General features: G+C 42.3%; 1 protein-coding gene across 7 annotated transcripts in view; it reads left to right on the top strand.

Moving 5' to 3' along the window:
• Positions 1-19409, top strand: part of FRMPD4 (FERM and PDZ domain containing 4) — a 351306-nt gene that overhangs the window by 26438 nt on the left and 305459 nt on the right. Inside the window, exons 2-3 of one of the 7 annotated variants that reach the window (XM_066619175.1) lie at positions 1201-1299; positions 2098-2182. The exons of 5 other annotated variants lie outside the window; for them this stretch is intronic. The gene's annotated coding sequence lies outside the window, so the exon portion shown is untranslated. The remainder of the gene's footprint in view (positions 1-1200; positions 1300-2097; positions 2183-19409) is intronic. One more of the 7 variants, XM_066619177.1, reaches the window with a different exon arrangement.

Here is a 19409-nt window from a genome sequence, read left to right as displayed (position 1 = left end):
GGGCGGGATAAAAATAAAGTTTTATTATTATTATTATTATTATTATTATTATTATTATTATTATTATTATTATTATTATTCAGAAAGAGGTCTGTAATACCTAGAACTCTCTGCAGATGGGTGTGTGTGTATGTAAAATATCCCATCTGTGAGTATTAAATGACTCTTTCACGGGTTGAATCCTATTTTCTAGTCAAGAACAGGGCCTTAAACGTATCCAGCAAATGTCCGCAGAAGAGCTGCCTGTGTACAGAGGAGTAAGTGACTCAAATGGAATGTACTGAGAAAATGCCATTTTTATGACAGTGCACAGATTAATTTTGGAGCCCGCCACGTGAGTGTTATGATGTATAACCAAATCTGTTGCTTAAACCTGGCAACTGGAGAAATAATTCATTTAGGGCAAATTGTTAATATTTCTGCTTGTTTGATGGAAGCTGTGCGATATTATGAATAGCAGGATGTGGTGAGGACTGCTACCTCTTTGCTTCTCCTTCTAACTCATTTTTTATAAAGATTAATGATGAAAGATTAAACAGACCCACATTATGTGCCAAGAGGAATGACATATACATTAGCATCCCACTGGGAACTGCATCTGTGCTGCCAGGAAATTAATTTGCAATTCTTTTTCAATACGCTTGAAGTTCCTTAATGCTTTGCCATGCACATTGTTATTCTTCCATGAGGTATAAAGCCTTGTAAAAAATAAACCAAAAAAAAAAAAAAAATCAAGCAGCTGGGATAGTAGAATCCACTGCCTCACATCCTTATGCTAAATTTGCTCTGATTAAAATATACAGTTAACAGCTTTGCTGGTGTAGACCAACTGGTGTCTAAAATGCCACGTTGTTCGTTGCTTCTAATTAAAATTCCTGTTTCTGATTCATTTCTTCTCTAATTTACTGGGGAGATTCTTGAATCATAATGGAGTAAGGTGCAGAGGGGTGGGGAGCAGGCAGAAGAATCTGGATTCACAAGCTTGTATGCAGCTGCAACACAAAAAACTTGAGGACAACATTAACAATTGGAACTCTGCACCTTGTATTGTTCTCTATTAAGAGAAAGTCTGGCAGAAGCTCACACAATACACTGCAATGTTTAACAGCTGTTGGCAAATTAGATTTCCGTATATTTTATAAGGGCTCTTAAAAGTATACATTTTCTCCCCTGATTTATTTTGATTTATTTTAAATTAAGGGCCCTAAAAGTCACGATGGCTCTATGTTGCAGAGATGAGTCCATAGAATGGGGTTGGTGCCTTATCAACCAAGGAGAGAATAGCTGGTGGCTGTGAAGGTGGGTGTCACAGGGAAATCCAATACAGTTCCGATCAGAAAGGAGTGGGCAATGACTTGAAATGTGGAAGCTGCTCATACTGAATTAGCCTCTCCGGCAAAGTGTGCTCTAAAAGTATCTTTTAATTGGAAACCACCCATGTGACTTATGCAAAGCTCATTAGAAAGAATCAATATTTAAGAATCATTAGAGGCTGGCCTCAACGATGGCTCAGTGCAGTGTTAAATGCTTTAAAACAGACTGTGAAGTTCTAAAATGGAATGGAAGAGAGCTTAACAATCAGGCAGTGTAATTAGAAAGTACTTCAACCCCCAAGGTTATAATGAGGGCAAAATAAGTTACCATCTGAGCCTGACAGCAGTAATCATTCGGTGAGCTACAACTGGTACGGCTCAGATATGCTGCACTCTGCTAGTGTCAATGACGAGCAACCACCTGAAGTGCAGAGTTAACACATAAACGCAAGTGTCCTTTCAAGTGTGCTGAGGTCTCAGTTCCTGTTCCTGTCTCGCATCACATAACAGAGTCAAGCTCCTGCTTCGGCCAGTAAGCACAGGAATTGGTCAATCTTGCATTCCCTTGCTTTTTAGCACGAAATTGAATTTGTCATTCATTTTTCTACAGTTTGTTTCACATGTTGGATCCCACTAGCAAGAACTAAGCATGCATGATAGGCATGAGTTTCCTGCTGAGAAAGCCGTGTGGTACACACTACTAAATTAGAAGTATGATCCTGCTGACAGATCATAATGCTGTCAGCTGAAATGCTCTTCTCCCCTCTTTCTCTTCTCTTTCAAGCTGCATTTCTCCCCAGCATCTGGTATTGTGATATTTTCACAGGGGATTTTATCAAGACTGCTAGTCTGGAGGCACCATGAAGAAGGTCAGTCCCCAGTCAGCAGATGGGCAAGGGGAAGTGAGGCAAGTCAAGCTTTGGGTAGGCATGTAGCAGCTTGGTCAAAATCCAGACTGGGAAATTTAAACATTGATTGACTGGGGATCCTCCCCCCACCCGCCCACTCCCTGTCCACATCACTGTCTCATTCCACCCACCTCCCTCCCACCCTAATATACCCTTACTGGGGCAGGGGGGGGCATCTATTGTCTGCGTGGAGCTGGCCACTCACCACTTGCATAGTCATGTTTTTCACTGATTATTTTGTGTGAATCATGTTCTCTCAACTTTACAAATGTCACTGGGCTGTTGAGACTATACAATGAGACAATCCTGTGGAATTGTAACGAGCTAGGATGTAATTAATAGAATGCACATGTAGTATGCAATATGTAGTAAAAAATACACATGTACTAAAGTCATGCATAATAAATGCTCTCTTCACTGCTGCTTTTCTTTCAGTACCTTTTCTCAGCTGTGACTCAGGCCTCTGCTTCACAGCTGTGAGCCACAATCTCTTCAAATGACTCCAGCTAGCTTAATGCTTTCCCAGTGACACAGGGTAGTACGTTCTGTCTTCCTTTTATTTTAATTGGACTTGAAGTGGTGCTTAAATTACAGGGGAAGGCAGGCCTTCTTATTTTTGTGCTACCCCCCTGGTGAGTGTATTTAGAAGGTAGGGCTTGTGGACTTCTTTAAGGGACTCCCTACCTACTCGCCCATAATTCAAGCCTTCCCTTGAAGAACAAATTTCCTATTTATGGAGACCGACAGTGACGCTGCCTCAGTGTCAGATTATTGATCATTTTGCAGGATCAAGTTCTATATTGAAAGATATCAGTTAAGCTGAGAAACTCTTTATATCATCTTTATCTCATTTATTTTATTACATATATAAAGTATATATTATATATAATATGCCTTGTGATGTATATCATATCTGAATAACATATTCAGAGAACTGGGGTCCTGAATTATCCATCTAGGATTATGATTTAGAAAGCTGATCCAGCCTATACCTTCTGGGTTTGTGACACAGGTTTCCCCCCTCCATCTATATATCAAGCAAAAGTAAAGCCTTACCACAATAGAGAGGGGAAGGTGCTATCCTGATAGCATGGCTGCACCTGTATTAGCTATCTGAAAAAAGTTGTGTTTGGAAGCCTGCAATGTAAACAAGTGAGAGAGCCAATTTTCAAAAGTACTCATTCTTAATTGCTCTTGTTCACAATGGGAGCAGTTGGGTGCTGACCTACTTGAGTAATCAGACTAATTATGGAGGACTACAATAGCATGAAATAGGAATCCATATTTTGGGATGTGCTGTAGTTTATTTAGTGGAGGCAGAAATGCACTTGCGATAGAGAGATCTTTTAACCATGAAGATGAATGCAGTTACAAAACTGCCCTATTGAAATATATTAATGTTTTCCACTACATGTAATTTGCTTTTTATTTTTTTGTTCTCATTACTGCTGACGGATGTGGTAGCATACCCTTTCCCTCCTGAGCTACCCATCCTATTGCTCAATAATTGTTCTGTTGACTATATATGATTCCACTATTTCTCATTTGGAAAGCTGTGTTCTAGGAGAGTTCCATGTCATTTGCAAGCTCAAGTTTGGTTGTTCTGTTTTATAGACTTGATGGTGCACACACATTAATTAAGTCATCAAAGGCTATGCTGACCATGACTAGCATTGATTTGCATATCACTTATACGTAACAGTAGCCAGAGTTAATAGCTCTAAAGCTACTATTTTTATCCTTCATTTATAGAACATTGAATACTTATAAATTGCATTACAAAAAAATCATCCGTTCAGATTTGCTTAAAACTGTCTTTGAAATTACTTAAAGATGGGCAGTGCAGAGTTTGATTAACAGCCTGATCCAATACTGCTCTACCACTGGCACTGTGACGGCAGTGCTGGTGATGGGTGTTGCAAACGTGCCGTAAAGCACAGGGCAGTGGGGAGAGTGGAGGGAAGGCTTGGGGGAGGCGTTCCTGGTTGAGGGGAGGCAGGATGAACAGGGGGAGGGGGAGGCCCGGGAGGGGATAGGGCTAGCGGAGACCTCCTCTGTTGGATCCTATCCACTGATTCAGCCTTAAAGCCTGACACGGAACTTCTTGAGTCTGCACCAGCGATTTAGCCGGCACAGACTTGAGAAGCCCCATTGTGCAGGCAGAGGCTTTACTCAGGATAAGGAGACCTCCAGCCTACTTGTATCCACTACAGGATACAGTGATGGGCGTTTAGCACCGCTGGTCCTGTGCAGGATTAAATTGGTCCCCAAGATTAAACAAAAGGCCAGACTCTGAGCAAGTCCACATTTACCTACCATCACATTATCAAAGCAAGAAGGACTGAAGTTGTTCTAAAGGTCAACTCTCGGTTCCCTCAAGCAAAAGAGTAGCTCACATTTCTCTTTCCTCCTCCCCACTATGCTTCTTTTGGAAACGGTTTGAAGCTGAGAATTATTACCTAATAATGTCAGACTTGGTCCTGTTTAATTCATTAGATCTCCCACCAGGTAATGCAGTTGAGGTAGTCCAGGTTAGTGCTGGTTTCCTTTGCAGGTCAAGGTATGGACACAGAATAGGGCCTCCTCACTGTAGTGCCCAAATTGAGGGACTCCCTTGCCTGTGAGATATTCCTGGCTCCCTCAATTACTATCTTTAGGAGGCTAGTTGGGCATATGAACTTCAATGCCACCCCACCCCCCCAGCACTGGTAGTTGTATTTCCTGTTTTCACTTGATCCCTGGTTGTTCTGTTCTTATGTTTTTATTGTTTTGTCAAACATCATGTTACTGTTTTCAATTTGTACACTGCTTTGAAAATGAAAAAACAAAAGAAGAGCAAATTCTAAATATCCAATGGTGCAATCCTATCCAGGGTTGGCCTGGGTGAAGCAGCAGCACCAAAATGGCCTCCAATGCATCCTGCAGGGCCAGCTGAGCCCAGGCAGCAGTAGAGACATAAAGAAATGTTTTACTTACCTACTCTGCTGCTTCCTGGACCACAGTGGATTTGGATGCACACCAGCTATGTTGCTGGCATAAATAAGGTTGATCCACGGGAGCATGCTGGGACCAGGTTGGGTGCTTAGGATCTTGCAGGTACAGCTGCTGCTGAGATCCATCTTGGCCCACCCCTTGCTTGGTCCCAGCCTGGTCCAAACCCTGCCCTGATCCTCCCCCAGATTGCCCCTTCTGCTGACTTAGAGCCCAATCCTGGGCTCCGTGCTACAGCTCTGTGCCGCCACAGACTGTCAGCAATGGGGTGGTCGCCAGCCTCCATGGCTTGGCAGTCTCACGGCCCGCTGAGCCATAGCACGGTAAACGGGGGCGGGGAGGAGGCATTCCAGGGAGGAGAGAGGCCGGCAGGGGCGGAGAGAGGGCGGATGGAGGTGTGACGGGGAGGTGGGCTGGGGAAGGGAGGCGGGTCCGCGGAGCTCCGCTCCGCAGGATCGAAGGCGCTCATGGAGGGCTCGGCGCCCTACACAAATGCCTTTACTTTACTGTCAACCTTTTGGTCTGCGGTAAAGTGAGTAGCCCCATTACAGTGCTGCTTACCTTACCCAGGAGAAGGGGACAAAAGTCCCCTTCTCCTGTGGCACCTCCTACGGTAGCGTGGTGCACACAGGATCTGGCGGAAGCTGTTCTTGATGCCGCCAAGGCTGGGTGCGCCGGGCAGCTCAGGATTGGGCTGCTACCTACTCTGGTGAAGGTCAGTGACCTACTACTGCCTTGGGACTTCCCAGAACCCATTCCATTGGTAACGAGCTGCCTGCTGTTAGAGAGACTCGTGTGTTGGCATACCCTGCCTTTTTCTGACAGATCACAATATCCATCAGTGTAAATCCCAGATAGAACTGGACCATAAATAAATGTCCTGCCATTCTTCCAAACAGGACGTGGTTATGAAAAATCCTTGATTAAAACTATTATGAGCTAGATCTGAAGAGGCTAACCAGGAGGATAAAAATCAACAGCTTCTTAAATATCAAGAGTGGAAATCATACTACTTAATTCTAGTTCATTAGAAAAAGCCTTATGATGTTCATAGATAAACATTTTATTTCTTAAAAAATAAAAAATATAAACAAAGTATCTTAGGGAATAGGAGAGCTGAATGAAGCATTCCCTTGTAGTGCTGGAAATGTAAACATAGCGACACTTTGGGCCTATGTGAGAATCAGAAACTAATTACAGTATAAAGTAAAATGAGGGCAATTAGGCCAATTTCGTTGTCTGCCTGGACTGAGACATACAGGGAACAATGCAACCATAAAAAATAATTAGCTAGGGAAGCAAAATTCTTTTTTTTTTTTTTTTTACTGCTATTGGTAGCTTCCAGGGACAATCTTTTTAATAGGGCATTTTTATCTTGACAGTGCCTTCTTAACTGAGGAAAAAGATGATGAATATCTGTTTTAGTTTAGTGATCTGACACTGTCTCACACTGCTAACCCATGCAGAGATGATGGCTAGGAATTCATATCTTCTTTTCTGCTGCTGTTTTTATTTTTTTCTAAAGTAGTCTGAAAAGTGAATTACGATGAGCCAGGTAGAATGTGAGTCAGGAAGTCACAGACAGGCAGCCCAATCCTATCCTTGGTGGTGCCTTTTCATCCCCTTCCCTTGAGGAAAGCTCTAGGCCCCACAATGGGGTTTCTCATGTCTGCGCCAGCTATTTTGCTGGCACAGACAAGAGAACCTCCATGTCGGACATTTCAGCCCGACATGGAGGATAGTCTCACCCCCCCAAGGCTGGTTCCTCCCCCACACGCCACCCACCCCCTGCCCCAGAACACCTTCCCCTACTCCACAAACCCACACTGCTGCCCATTGTATGAACTTATTGGTACAACGGAGTTGCCAGCATGGTGCTGAGACCCGGTGCTGACTAGCACAACACCCAGTGCTGGCACTGGAGCTCGGCACTGGCACTGGAGGCCCATAGGATTGGGCCCTTAAGCTGTAGCAACTTCTGCAATCAGGAACCGTCAAAAAATACTGAATACTTCAAGATTACTGGGCTTGAAATCTGTTAATTTCACATCTTGTGAGTTAACCATTTGTATGAAAGGAAACTTTGGAGGAGAGTTGCCATTTGCTTATGGTCAAGTATAGCCAGGTAGATTAATCTGCAAAGGACGGGAAATTATTGCACAGGAATTATGTGAAGGATTCTATCTAAGAAGAAGGAATTGCATTTGAGGCCTGGGTATTTGAAGAACCATGTCTTCCCATATGGATCCACCTGTTATCTAAGATCATCTGAAGAGACTCTTCTATGTCTGTCATCATTTGTAGAAGCACATCTAGCAATAATGCTCAGGGAAGCTTTTATGTTTTGGCATCACACATGCTTGATTTCATGGGGGGGCCCCTTCTCTTCTGCTATAAAGCACCACCCACAACAATCGTGTATAAATAAATAATTTTGTTGATGACTGACAGAGTTCTAGATACCAAAGGAACAACTTAATATTTATATAATATTCCCTCAATCCTGTCCTTGAGAAACAAAACAAAACAAAAAATGCTAGGTTCATTTATGTAATGTAGAGAATGTTGAGTACCATCAGTACAGCAGACTGTTTAGTTTTACACAGACATTCTTCTGAGTAGGTCTGAGCAAATTTTTCTTGTCACAGGAAGAGTCCATTTTCTATATGTATGTACATTGCATGATTTCTCAACATGATGTTTTACAACTCAACGTGTGAGCCAATTCCCCTGAAAGGCATTGTGTCGGAGATACCTTGCATTACTGTGAAATTTCTATCTGTGATGCCCAAGTTCACACAACCAATATGAAGAGATGGACATGCATGAATGAAGCAACGTATTATGACAGTCGGAGAATGTCTGGTCTACACCACGGATCTGTGGAAGCATTTGCTGCCCTTGCTTGTATAAAACTCTGCCATGGAATACCATGACTCTGTATCATGGACCTCTATGTGTACTTTTAAAAACAATCAATAGAATTGATTAGAATAGAATAGAATTTCTTCTGCTAGCTCTTTTGTCCTAACCAAGCTTATCGCTGCCTGTTCTGTACTGTAATTACTATTATGACACAGCTGTGTGCCATTCTGTTTAGTACTAATCACATCCAGTCATTGACATATGGCATTTGGCATTCATCCATGTAGTTCAAACACACACAAATATGAACAAAAGTACCTTTTAAAACAGCATGGGTAGTAATTTCAATACATGGGGTTTCTTTTTGGTTCATGGATCTATTGCAGACATTTCTTAAGAGCTTGAGTTTCATACAAGATCACTCATCAGAAGCAATTGGTTGTTGTTGGCAACCTTCAGTCTCGAAAGACTGTGGTATCGCGCTCTGAAAGGTGGTTCTGGAACAGCGTCTAGTGTGGCTGAAAAGGCCAATTCGGGAGTGACAATCCCTTCCACACTGGGAGCAAGTGCAGTCTGTCCCATACAAGATCACTCATCAGAAGCAATTGGTAATCCAGCAATTACAGGTGTGTAGTGTGGTAACCATCTCTGTGCTAACAGAGCCATGTAAAAAATCTGTCTGTCAAAAACTATATTTGTAACATACTGTCAAACATACAGTCCCAAATTAAAAAAAAATGGATCCATATGCATAAAACCTGTTATTGCTTTAAAAGTAGTACTTTGTGCTTACTTTGAAAGCACAGGGCAACTCCCTTAAGGCCTCAGTTCTCAAACGCTTCAGCAGTTTAAGTTCCAAGGTAAGTATGTGCAGGGGAGGAGATAAGGCAGCAATGTGATCTCCAGGATAATGTTGCTGCCAAAGATGGTTAACTTACCTGCAGCCAGTGCTGCAGTCCTGGGGGGTCCAGGTGTTCTATGGAGCCCTCCGCAGGGCTCCCCGCAACTACAGTCAGCTTATAAAAAAGAAAAGGGCACTTCCAGTTTCGTTGCGTGTTCCGCTGATAGGCACTGTTGCAAAAGCACAGTAAAGAACTTTGTGACAGCATTAATTTCAGGCATGCTGACAGGAAGGCCAGAACCTGCCAGATGCTTCCATCAGGTACCACACTGCTGCATGCCAGACAGATAAATCCATTGCAGGTGTGGGGGGAGGGCAGAGAGGGATGGAATGGGGCAAGGGGTGGCAGATTGGGCCTACAAGGAGACAGAATCATCTGCACAAGAGCACACCATAGCCTAACCCCTTTCCCAGGTCTGATCCTGCAACACAGATCAATGTGAACTTTCACCAGTGATATCGCTAGTGCGGGTCCAAGTTGACTCATAGTGGCTGCTGGGCCTTACCCTGGGGCAAGCGTACAAATGTCTCTTACCCTAAGGAGACTTTCAGCAGCTGAAATTCTCCTATAGGATGTATCACTGCATGGGAATTCAATTAGTGTTGGGCTGCCCAGTTTAAATCCCTCCCTTTGCTGTGAAGCTTACTGGCTGGCTTTTGGAAACAATCGGTATCTTTCAGTCTAGTCAACCTAAAAGAGCTATTTTGAAGGTAAAGATAATAAGTGCTGTAAAGCAGATGCTGAGAGTGTCTACAAAAAATTGTGATGACAATAAGTTAGCAGACAAGGATGCCACTACAGTCAGGCTGTAGTAGAAAAACAAGATACAGCCAGACTCCACCGACATCACCCTAGTATGGATCATCACCCTATCTCCATTTTGGCTCTAGGCCTGATTCACACTATACATTCCTTACCCATACTAGTATTCCTCTCCTTGCCTACTATATTCCCCTGAATGAGTGTACATGTGTGTGTCTGTGTCTGTGTGAACCAAAGAGGACACAGTTTTAAAGATGTCTCTTTACCCAGTTAGCAGGGGTGCAATTATACAGAAGAACCCTCGATTTATTATGTGCTCCAGCCAAAATTATACAATGCATTGCACGCACATGGGTTAATCTCAGATTTGAAGGCTAACTTTAAATGCTTTTAAATTGTCACATAATCATTCACGCGTAGAACACCACACAACGGATTTTGCATTGATTCTCCCTGTGTCTGCTATATTGACAAAGGGATGCAATGCAAGTGTGTCACAATAGCAGTCCTCTGCCTGGTGGGCATCAGTTATTTTTACTTTTAAGCGACAAATGCCATACTAATGATATTCTGGTTGACTTCATTTGGAGAAGCGAACTGGATAAATCCAGAAGATCTTTTGCATGCAAGAGACAAGAAACAGAAATTTTCAGTAAATTCTGAAGACGGCTGCAATCCACTTGAAATACAATGGATGTTAATGATAAACCCCTGGGAATATTTACAGTGATTCAGTGAGTAAGACGTTACTTTTGTACTTCACTTTTTAATGCATGAATATTTAAATATAGGCATACTTTCAAGAGCATTGTTTCAAGATACCCATTCTTCTGTGCACTGACTGATACTAAGCAAATGTCAAGTGAATTGTGAGGCGTTGATGATAATTTGATCTCCGAATTGGGTTAATCTAGGTCTTGCTTCCTAGATTCTTGCTTCCTAGAACTAAGTATATTTCTACTTGGTTAACTTATAAAAAGTTTGATTAAAAAGCAAGAATTCTTTATCGCTGGAATCCTTTTCTGTTAAAATGTTATGGACAGCATTTTCCCGTACTGACGTATGTACGAATTTAGGAAGCATTTTTAGAGGAGAACTTTCATTTCTTGTTAAGTCTGTTGCCCCATTAAGGAAATGTTCTGCGTCCTTGGGTGCCAGTATCAGTTTCTTAACAATGTTCTGTATATGTAGAATGTTACCTAGTTTATCGCACAGAAATTGAAGCAACCTATCTCTGTAAGTGTATTGTAATATAAATGGTGTGACCAGGACAATATAGGAAATTTGATAATTATTAAAGGCAGTTGGGGGATTCTGGGGGAAAATGGTACCCAGTCCTGCATTATCTATACTTTGAAATAGCACAAATCTGTGCATTCAGGGCAAGTATATTGCAGAATGCTGCATCAACCCTAAAACTTCCCTTCAGGAGCAGAAGTATAGATGTATGATGATGTGTATAGTTCTGTCTATGTACATGGCACTTTACAAAGTATGAGGACAGGACTCTGCCTCCAAAACTTACAATTTATAAATCTACACAGAGACACTCTAGTCTACAAGAAGAGAAGGGAAATGGAGGTAGAGCTAAATAGTGAAAGAATATGCAATTATTTCAGTTACACAAACATGAATGTGATGTTTAGTGTAGGGTATGGAGGTATGTAATAATGGAGTGATTCCAACTAATTTAAACACTGGTTTGACTTGGTTCTATTTAAATTTGACTGACTCAGAATTCCTCTGATTTTTCAGCAGCACTAGATGTGGAGCCATTCCTAGGGAATGTGTAATCAGAGTTGAATAAAACATCATCTAACTTCAAACTACAAACCTGAAATAATGCTATGAAATTACTAGTTAATGTTCAAGTTACTGTACTTTATCCTTTTCTTAGTGGGCAACTTAAAACAACTTCAGCCCCAAAACAATGGATGGCATTCCAAAATGCGATCGTAGTCTTTTCTTACAGAAGTGCAGGTGATGAACAATAAAATTGTGCAGTTCAAATCCCAGACTTAAAAATCCAATGTTTTTTTAAATTGATTTGGATGTCTACATAGACATCCCAATCAGAGCTACAGTTTATGTTTATATAGCCCAGTGTAATCCCATTGCAAGAATGTAGCCCAAATACAGCCCCCATGTAAGAATTGTTTTTTTTCTATTAGAAGGTTAATTCAGACAAAACATACTTATGGCTTTTGACAGAAAGATCCATTGTTCTGTTCCCATAATTTAGTATCTTCATCAGAGAGCTTTCTTGTAAAATCTTTGTGAATGTTTTTTAGCTCTAGTCTGGCTGAAGTGTGGGCTATGAAAACATAGAACTCCTTATATGAGATCACTCATTATTGACACTTCCACACTTACAGCAAAATCCTGTGCATTTCTGCACAGAAGTAAGATTCATGGAATTCAGTGGAGCTTACTTCCAGGTAAATATGCATTGGGTTGCAACCTCTATATGAAAAATACAATGGCTATGTGCACACCAGTGATTCTCATCGCAAATTTCTGAAGTGAGGACAGCATAGGCACATTTTAAAAACTCCTGCACTAAAGTCTGGCAACCCTGATTTGGCCATCACATCATATGTTTGCCGTGGGTAAACACTAGTACCAATGCACACACAGCAATTATATAAAATGTAGAGATTTCCTCTGAAATTTCCCAGTTTGCCATTTTCCATGTTATAGTCAGCCTTTCCATGCAAGAAAGAAAAATGCTCAAATTATCTGCTTTTTCAACCATTCTGCTAGATACTATGCACAGTTACAGGCTTCAGTTTTTTTTTACAAGCCCCACTCTGGCCAAAGGGGCTTCTCCCAGGTATGTGTTGTTGGCTTAGACTCAGGTCCACTCATCTTCCAAAGTTTATTGTGCTTTATATAATGATGGTTATAGGCAGGTGTGATGAACTTAAGGCAGTTCTTGTCAGGCAAAACAAGTCTTCAAAAATTTCCAGCCTGCCAAGTGGGTATGGCAAGGTATTACCTGGGGTCTCTACTCAGCTCCATTAAAGTCCACCATGAAACCATGCATGCAGAAACCATGCAATGCAAACCGGAGATCTCATTTGGTTAGTGACACCGGCTTGGCAATAATTTTTCTTCACTATTTTTCAGAGCAGAGTAGTGATCTGGAGTTATTTCAATCACTTGCATTAGTCTATATTTGAATAAGTCACTTGTGAGGGATTTGATTGTATTTATTAGGTGGAAGGAATCCTGACAGTAATTGGTTTTGTCACTGGCCATTTGCTACTTTTTTACCCAAGGCCATATTATTGATGATCTACACTGAAATTCAATTTAATTCAATTCAATTATGGCCCTTTCCTTGGAGCTGTTTAAAATGGCATTATCTTTTAATTTGTTTCATAGTTGTAGCACAAAAACAAATGGGAAGATCTACAATAAGATGCACAATGTGCAAGGTTGTCAGGAAGGGCGACAGAACTTTGTGTTTTACTCTAAAATCGATACCCAAGAAAAGAGCAAGTAAAATCTCTATTTGCTGAGAGATTTGAGTACCTATTACATGCCTGGACAGGAGTAATGTAGTAGGGCTGATAGAATTATGATATCAAGTCGCTCCAAAGCATAAAATCCACATTTATTCTCACAAGCTGGCACAATTTGACATTTACACTTCAATTTATATTATTAGAAGTCCTTCCAATTGAATTGTTAAGTTTTGTTTCATTCATTGGATCTCTACTGTGAAGTAGAAAGCATATGTGCAGAAAAAGAAATTACTAGTAACTACAGTCACAACTGCCAGTAACTTGGAGTCATTGCTTGTCACAGACAAAGAGCTCAATTGTCTAAGGCAGCCATTTTCAACCACTGTGCCATGGCACACTGGTGTGCCGCGAGTGGTTCACAGGTGTGCCACGGGAATTTGGGGGAAGGTCATTTATTAATAGGACCAATGGGAGATGTGAGCCCCCACTGGCAGCATGGTGTGCCTTGTCAATTGTCAAAAACCTGGTGGTGTGCCTTGACTATTTTAGTGCCTTGTCAGTGTGCCATGAGATGAAAAAGGCTGAAAATCACTGGTCTGAGGTGAGTTATTGCCACAGTTTTAAAGGTATCTTTTCTGGTTTAGGAGCATAGCAATATTAGAGATTGCAGTAAGTTTACCTTGCCATTTTTGTTTAACTCTTCTATGGTTAGAAATATAGAAGAGCTCTTTAGGGCACCAAACTCATTTTCAATAAAAATGCAAGACGGGCAGCCCAATCCTAACCTACACTGGAACAGGCAAGCCAACTGGCCTGCCTCACATCCAGCGTGGGATTTGGGCTGGCTGCCATGCAATTCAAAGTACAAATTAACTCTCCTTACCCCATGTTGTGCAGCAGCCATCCTGATGGAGCTACTCGGATCCACACCATTGAAATATCTGACGCAAATCTGAAAGCCCCATGTAAGGCCAACCCAACCAAGAATGGGGTTTTGATCTGGCCAAAATGCCAGAGGCCAGTTCCACTTCCCTCCCTGGGCTGCCTAATGAGCCACCCGCTGCCTGCCCTCCCCCCACCCTAAAATGCCCGTTTCACTCTCTTCTGCATCCTTGCACTGGCCTCCCAAGTCCTGAGTCATCGCAGATGTGCCATATAGCATGTTTACAACACTTCTCAGCCAGCAAAAGGGATTGAAACCAGTCAATAGATCGCTTGGGATTGCGCTCTAATGATGTTGACTTTAACACTTATTCAAGAATTCTGGGAAACTCGGTCACACAGGTATAGAATACTGAGGAAATATGAGATCAAAACGTATGTCTCATGAATTTGGGTGAAAACATGAAACGGGATCTGACTTTTCTCAAATGGAATGAGCAACACTAGTGAAAATTAAAATCTCTGATGCATAAGTACAAACTGCTCTGGTTTAGCAGCACCGTGGTAACCTTCCCCCCCCCCCCCCCGATAATTTTGTTTTTGTTTCTCTCCTTTATGGCACATTTTGTTTTATTCAAAGTTAACCAATTTACAGAGGTGCCTCCATAATAAAGATAAACCATGTTTAAAGCAACAGTAGGTAGAATAATGCTTCCATGAACATAAGTGCAATCCATGAACACAAGCTCCCTCTGAGAATGGAAGGAGCATGCTGCTCACACAAAAGGTCCATTTTGCTCACTCCAGGACCCTTTGTGTGAACAAACTTCTCCTTGTGACCTTGTTGGGGGGGGGGGGGGAAGCTGACATTAATGGAATGTGCTTCTATGTGCCATGAGACAGGGTCGCTCTGAAGAGGAGCAGATGTCAGATGTAAAAAACATCCCGTGGAAGGAGAGCCACTGTTGGATCTCAGTCCTGACATAAAAAATGCACACCTAGTAAGTGAACAGCTCAAACACTGGAGAAATTCACACATCAGATGCCTGATGTGCCAACAGCTTAGAGGCTGCAAAGCATGATGTTCTGGGGCTGACTGCTTTATGGGACTTTGTCCAAGATAATCTAATCATTTATGAACAAGAAGCCCTCTTCCATTGCAAAACAGAGATTTATTTATTATTTAATACACTTATATCCTGCCTTTCCCTCCACACTGTGGGTGCTCAAGGCGGCTAACAAACTATACAAATATACTGTACATTATAAAACAATATAAACAAAAGCATCCAAACAGCCTTCAACAGATATAAAACAATAAAACCATCAAAAGCAGCACTAAATAGTATACTACAAAAAACAATAGAGCAGCAATAAAATAGCAAAAGCTCGCAATAAAACAATAAAAGGCAATAAAAGCAGCAGTAAAAGGCACTCATAAAAAATGACATTAACAAAAGGTGGCACTTAGCGGAGGTAAAAACAATAAAACACCCAATCATAATAAATCCACCCAATTACAACACCTTACCACATCGCCCTGACTTCTGATGGGGACAACACATGCAGAAGGCTGTCTCTGAAGGCCTCAGGGACAAGCCAGCATATATGGAAGAAGTTGGTCCCTCAACTACCCTGGTCCTAAGCAATAAAGGTGGCAATCCTAACCCCTTATGTCAGTACTTTCCAGCACTGGCATAGCTGTGCCAATGGGACATGTGCTGCATCCTGCAGTTGGGTGTTACTCACGGAGGCCTCCTCAAAGTAAGGGATGTTTGTTCCCTTACCTCAGAGCTGCATTGCCCTTAAGTCTGTGCTGGAAAGACCTGACATAAGGGGTTAGGATTGCGCCCAAAGGGTTTTAATGGTCATAACCAGCACCTTGAATTGGACCTGGAACAAACTGGCAGCCAGTGCAATCACTTCGGTAGCTGTCTGATAGAATTGAACTGCCAAGTTCCAGCAACCACATGGATCACTGTATTCTTAAGTAATTGCAGTTCATGGACCATCTTTGGGGGCAGCCCCACATAGAGCGCATTACAGACTGATCAAGGGGTGTGACCACTGTGGTCAGGTCCAACAGATTCAGGTAGGGTATTGTGTGGGTGGTGGATGAAAGTGACCTTCTTGTTTTTGATTTCTACAGCCATGCCATACTCAATGGGAAGGTGTGTGCAGTTAGGGTTGCTGACTGACTGAAACTACAGTGGGCGCCAGTGGCGTAGCTAATGATCGTGTAGCCTGGTGCCAAGTTCAAAATGTTACCCTGGAAGTGATGTCACAACTGGAAGTGACATCACGCCTGGGCTTTTTAAAAAGTGAAAAGTGGGAGGAACCCACCTCCTCCCCCTAGCAGCTCACCACCCATTTGCTCTGCTGCCTCTCCCCAGTCAGTGGCATAGCTAAGACATATATCTGCTACCTGGGGTCAAAGAAGATTTTGTAGCTCCCTCCACATGACAAAATCAAATTTAATTAAGTAAATAAATAAAAAGTTATTGGTTCCATGCTGTATCATAACATCTCATTGGCACTCTCATAGGTCAGTCTGGAGTTAAGCAAATCCGCTTTTTGTTCCACAAGGCAGTTGTATTTTCATTTTCTGGTTAATTGGTCATAACTTTTGAGAGAATACAGATATTCCAGTGTGGTTTGTTGGATTGCATTCTGCATTGTTACCTTTCCAATGATATATAACATGATGGTATTATTCATACATACCAAGATTTTCACAATTTTGGTCAAGCTCAGCTTGTTGCCCCCCTAAAGCTTGATGTCCGGTGCAACTGCTACCGCCTGCACCTCCTTAGCTATGCCACTGAGTGGGCCCTCCATATGTGCAGGGGTTTGGTTGCAGGACCCCACACAGATGCCAAAATCCACAGATGCCCAAGTCTGCAGATGTAACATTGAGAAAATGGTGGAAATTTACATAAATTGCAGAAATTTGCATAACTTGCCTTCATTGCCTGAACTTGTGTGAATGGTGTGTAGGGGGCAAGTGCTGCAACCAGAGAGAGCTGAGAAATAGCAAGAGGCTACAACAGTATATGTGAAAAAAATTCTTTAAATACATTTTTGATCCATAGATGATTAAATCAGTGAATGCAGAATCTGCGGATACAGCAGGCTCACTGTATTCCTGTATATATATTTTTTCCTTAACACAGCACTATATAATTAGGCTAAGAAGGCCCTGTTAAAATCTCCAGGATCACTTTCAGTCATCACCTAGACGTTGATTCCCAGGGCCTCCATGCCAGTCCTGGAGGGTTAGCCAACCTCATTGCAGTGCTATCTCTTTTTTGTCTTCAAAAATTTCTTTGCACATAAAGAGCACATGTTAAATAAGTTGGGGTAAGCAGCTCGGAGAATGACAACATATGGCATTCTTTTTCTGCTAGACAGCCTCGGAACATACAGCTGTTTTATGTTTCTAGAAACTCCTCCAGATTTTGTTTCTTTCTGCACCAGGGTTGAAAGGCAATGTCTTTCTGTTTGGTTTTTTAAAAATGTTTTTACTGAGTCAGAACCATTTTTATTAGCTCTCTTTTGCATTCTGAAAGTTGTGTGTGCTTGCAGTTCAAGAGAGTTGCTAATCAATGTAAACCCCATTTTCTGCGTGAACAATTGTTTCAGCTGAAATCTGTTGGGATGCTGCAGCTGCAGTCCTGTACTCTGCACTAGCAGGGTGCCTTCTTTCAAAAATCCAGCGTAGTCTCTTTCCCCTCTTTGCTTGGTACCTCTTTGCTTGGTGCACTGCTTTCTTCTTTCTAAATCTCAGTTTAGAGCACCCAACTGTCCATTTCTCCTCCAGGCTCCCAGGGCATGGTTTCTCCCACTCAAAGTAGCAGCAACAGTGGCAACACTAGGGTTCGCGTCACCTGGTGCGGGATGCCATTATATCACCTCCCATGCAATGGGCAGGGCAACACCCCAGGTGGTGAGTGTAGTGATGAACCATCACTCTGCCTCCACTGGTTTTTTGGCTGTACCTTTTGATAGAACAAAGATAGAACACATTATGCATGAAATCACACATTGATTGATATATAACATGCTGGTATTATTCCTCCAAATTTTAGTGATTTTGGTCACTAGTGGTGTCACACACACATCCCTAGGGTGTCAACTTACTAACATCTTATTACAGCAGTACTCAAACTTTTAGCACTGGGACCCACTCTTTAGAATGACAATCTATCCAAGACCCAACAGAAGTGATGTCATGGTGGAAGTGACATCATCAGGCAAATTAAAATAAATAAGTATAAATAATTAAAGTAAAACAAATATTTAAATAAGCGGAAGCCAGCCCTGGTCCACCAAATGAATTTCTTCTGTAGCCTGCCTGCAATAACACCCCCCCTCCAAAACCAGTAAGGTTTTCAGCCCTACCCAGTTCCCAGTTCAATTTAAAAACTTCTGTTTAAACCAGATCACTGTCAGGATCCACCTGGCATTGCAAGTCTCAACAAAGTTCCCCTTATCAGCTGAAGGCTCTGTTTTGATCCTTTTTAGTGGGGTGGGGGTGGGGGTGGTGGGGGTGGAGGCTGCCTTCTGGAGCATTTGTTTAGCTCCAGTTCCATCAGATCAGGACCATTCTGGTGGCTTCACTTTCCCCTTTGCCTGGCCTGACCACCAGCTAAGGCACGTTTGCTTACTCATGAGTAAACGCGACTATGAGGCTTAGTTCTGCTTTCCATAGGGCTCAATACATTTGTCTGCTTGGAGGAAGGGACTTCCTTCTCAGATATTTTGGGCAGCTGCATTCATTGGATCTGGACCATTCTGGTGTCATTGGATTCTTCTTATCCTGCCCTTTCTGACGGACTAAGGCAAGTTTGCCTACTCATGAGTAAACACGTGATAAGGCTCCGTTTCATTTTCCATAGGGCTCCATGCATTTTTTGTTCTCCTGTTTTATGGCCATAACTTTTGATAGAAAGGAGATATTTCATCTGGTTTCTTGCATTGCATTCAGCCAGAAATTCCACATCCAATGGTATATAACATGATGGTATTGCTCCTAACCACCGCAATTTTAGCATGTCGCCCCCCAGTGCGGGCCACCCCCCGTGCGCATCACCTGGTGAGGCCCGCACCTCCCGCACCCTCCTAGCGACGCCACTGAGCAGCAAAGCTAAGCGTGGGAGACTGGGCAACTGTTGGTTGTTGGTTGCCTGAGGGTGGGTGCAGAGAAGTCATTGTCTGTGGCAATAGGACACCTATTGTGAAGTTTTGTCCAGGTTGGGGAATGAAGACTATAGTGGAGTCTTACGAGATGGAACTCCAGATGACTCCAGTTCTGCT

This window comes from Tiliqua scincoides, chromosome 3 (genome assembly GCF_035046505.1).
Source record: "Tiliqua scincoides isolate rTilSci1 chromosome 3, rTilSci1.hap2, whole genome shotgun sequence".
Classification (NCBI taxonomy): domain Eukaryota; kingdom Metazoa; phylum Chordata; class Lepidosauria; order Squamata; family Scincidae; genus Tiliqua; species Tiliqua scincoides.
Note: the sequence above shows the minus strand (reverse complement) of the source record. Positions and strands in the feature narration are given on the sequence as shown.